At 38.3% G+C, this 3,811-nt stretch overlaps 1 non-coding gene across 1 annotated transcript; it reads left to right on the top strand.

Annotated features, from left to right (window-relative positions):
* Positions 1 to 3,192: 3,192 nt before the first annotated feature.
* Positions 3,193 to 3,311, top strand: LOC145402518 (5S ribosomal RNA). The gene has a single exon (XR_013897812.1). It is a non-coding gene; the product is annotated as a 5S ribosomal RNA (ribosomal RNA).
* Positions 3,312 to 3,811: the final 500 nt, after the last annotated feature.

Genomic DNA, 3,811 nt, shown 5'->3' with positions numbered 1-3,811 from the left:
GCTCGAAAACATATATAAAGAGGGAACTGCTACAGTTAAATTACATAAGGACTCTGAGAAAATTAAGATTGAGAAGGGCGTGCGTCAGGGAGATACAATTTCACCAAAGTTATTTACAGCATGCCTAGAAAATATTTTCAGAAAGCTTGACTGGAAAAACAAAGGAGTAAACATAGATGGAGAAAAGCTAAACCATTTAAGATTTGCAGACGACATTGTCCTAATCTCAGAAAAAGCAGAGACATTGCAAGAAATGTTAAATGACCTGAACAGAGAAAGTCTCAAAGTAGGGTTAAAGATGAACCGGAGTAAAACTAAAGTAATGTTTAATCCTCAAACACCAAAGAGCGTCATAAGAATAAGTGGAGAAATTCTTGAAGAAGTTGAGGAGTACAATTACCTGAGACAAATACTAAAATTAACGAAAGATAATGATAGCGAAATAAAAATACACATTACAATTGGATGGAAAGCGTTCGGTAAACATAGAGACATTATGAAATGTAGCTTGCCAGTTTGTATGAAACGAAAAGTATATAACGAATGTATAATTCCAGCTATGACGTATGGTTGTGAGACTTGGAAACTGACAAAATCGATGGAAAATAAATTAATTCGTTCTCAGGGAGCAATGAAAAGGTCTTTGTTGGGAATAACTTTAAGAGACTGGAAAAGATCAACTTGGGTGAGAGAGCAGACTAAAGTCAAAGATATTACAGAAGTTATAAAAGAATAGAAATGGAGATGGGCAGGCCATGTAGCAAGAACAAGGGATAATCGTTGGAGCAAGAGGTTGACTGACTGGACACCAAGAGATGGTAAGCGTGGCAGAAAAAGGCCAGACAGAAGGTGGAGAGATGAGATAGAGAAATTTGCAGGGAGAACGTGGCAAAGATTGGCTCAGCCAAGGAATTCGTGGAGAAAGTTGGTGGAGGCCTTTGTTCAGCAGTGGACTTATAATGGCTGATGATGATGATGATGATATATATATATATATATATATATATATATATATATATATATATGCGGCTTCACGACTGACGAGGAAAGTGTGCGTGAGTGAGGTGGAGACCAAGGATGAAGTGGAGGGATTGAGTGAAGAGGTATATGAGAGAAAGGGGTGTGAGCTGGGAGCAGGGCAGTGAAATGGCGGGGGACAGGACGACATGGAGGCAATTTGTTTGTGGCCACTCTTTACAGGATTAAGGCGACTGGTAACAGACAGATAGACGATGTGTATAGTGTTATATTTAAGGTCTGTGTTTTAGATATTTACAAGAGCCGTCTCTGCATCTTGCTCCGCTTTGGAACAAGTGCTTTGTGACTCTGTCAGGTCTCAAAACACTTGCCCAGATGAGAGCCATTTCCAAACAGCTAACTACCACCATCACCACCACAACCACCACCCCCACAGCCACAACCACCACCACGATCATCATATCTACCACCGCCACCATTATCGCTACAGCTACGACCACCACCACCACTACAGCTACCACCACCACTATCACAGCTACCACCATTTTCTGCTGAATAAAATCATTTGTTCGTACCATCATCGAAGTAATAGACATTGGAGTGCAGAGAACAGTACAACCTCTCTCTCTCTCTCTCTCTGGAACGCAAAGAGGTATAAAACCCCACGTAAATGCCCCGCCGTCTATTCCACGTGCATAACACCAATGGCATAATTATTAGGGGCTAAAACATCCCTTCAGAAAATATCAATCAACATAAAACATAAACTGGCCCACATGGGATCCAGTTACATGCGTCCTGCCAAGTTTCATCAAAATTCTTTTTCCAGTTTTGGCTGCACACACACACACACACACACACACACACACACACACACACACACACACACACACACACACACACACCGTGAAGGAGATACTAAAAATGCTAAGAATCTTATGGAAAAAGAGTTCAAAAATGTATGGATAAAATGATGCCTAAAACAAGAGGAACTGGAATTACTAAAAGAGAAGAGGGAGGAAGCAAAAACAAAAAATGAGGGAAGATCAGAAGAAGAGAAGAACACCTTTTTTTTTTTGCAGGTACGAAAGTGGTACATAAACAGGAGGGAATAAAAAGGAGGAAGGTAGTAGAACCATGTCATCACAAGTATATAAACAAGATGATTAGGTTGATATACTCAAATGTGGATGGAATGGTATCTAAATTATTAGAGATGAATGATTATGTCAGAGAAAATGAACCACATATAATATGCCTAACTGAAACAAAATTAACACCAAGGATATCAAATGACATACTAAATTTAGAGGAATATAATATATGGAGAAGAGATAGAAACCTAAAAAAAGGAGGAGGAATTATAATATTAACTAAGAAAAATCTAAAAGTCAATGAAATAAAACAAGATAAACCCTCATAAGTAGAACTGATTGCAGTAGAGATCAACACATCTGAAGGGAAAATAATTGTAGCCAATTGTACATGCCACCCAGATCAAACACATGGGAAAGAGACGAATATGAGGACCTGGCAGAGAGTACAATTCAGAGTTTAAGAGCATTACTATATAAAATGGAAGAGAAATCGGAAAGAATTATACTAACTGGAGATTTTAATACAAATATAAATTGGAATACTCTAGATATAATAAGCCAAGAAAGCTGTTGGGACCAAAAGCTCCAGGATCTCGTACAAGAGTTTTTCCTAACGCAACATGTGAGGAAAACCACCAGAAAAAGAGGACTCGATGTACCTTCAATGCTAGATCTCATATTTACTAGGCAAGAAAATGATATTGACAGTTTAATATATCACCCTCCACTCGGCAAAAGCGATCATGCAGTACTAAATTGCAACTTCAGGATAGCATATGACATAGTTAACAGCAATGAAAGTTACAAAAAGAGCCTAAACTATATAAAGGAAAATTATCATGACCTAAACAAGTATTTCTTAGAAGTTGATTGGGAAAATGAGCTTAGAGGACAAGATCTAGATGCTGTATATAAAAAATTCTGTGAATTTTATGAAATACTAGACCAGAAGTACATCTCACAGCACAAAGAAGCAGATAAGAAAATACAGAAATGGTTCAATACAGAATGTAAAAAATCAAAAGAAAGAAGGGATTTGTTGTGGAATAGATACAGAAGACACAATAGTGAAAGGGCATATAATAATTACAAACAGGCAAGAAACGATTATACAAGAATAAACGGCCATGCCACGTTGAGTACACCGCTTCCCATCCGATCAGCGAAGTTAAGCAACGTTGGGTCTGGTTAGTACTTGGATGGGTGACCGCCTGGGAACACCAGATGCTGTTGGCATCCCTACGTCAAGTGGGGTTGGTGGAGGATTAGTGCCCCTCCCTGTAAAACAATTAATTCTAAGCCATTGGCCACCCCATTTGGGATACATTGCGTCTGGCAATGGATGGATGGAAGGAGGGAAGCCCAAAAACAGTTTGAGGAGGATATAATAAATAAAAGTAGTGATCAACCGAAGCTGTTTTACACCTACATCAGAAGCAAAACCAAAGTAAAAGATATAATACAATCCATTACGGACAAGGGAATCACCTATACACAAGAGAAATATATTTGTGAAGCACTAAATAAGAATTTCCAATCAGTGTTTACAGAAGAAAAAAATTTTGAGAGGGACTATGTGGAACATGCATGCACACACATACTACCAGATATAAAAATATCAGAAAAAGTAATACAGGAGGAGTTAAGTAAATTAGACAGAGGAAAAGCAAATGGTCCTGATGAAATTTCATGTTGGGTGCTACGAGAATGTGCAAAGGAGTTAAGTAAACCATTAT

Source organism: Coenobita brevimanus, chromosome 57, assembly GCF_032717465.1.
Source record: "Coenobita brevimanus isolate Jiangsu-jjx chromosome 57, ASM3271746v2, whole genome shotgun sequence".
NCBI classification, from domain to species: Eukaryota; Metazoa; Arthropoda; class Malacostraca; order Decapoda; family Coenobitidae; genus Coenobita; species Coenobita brevimanus.
Note: the sequence above shows the minus strand (reverse complement) of the source record. Positions and strands in the feature narration are given on the sequence as shown.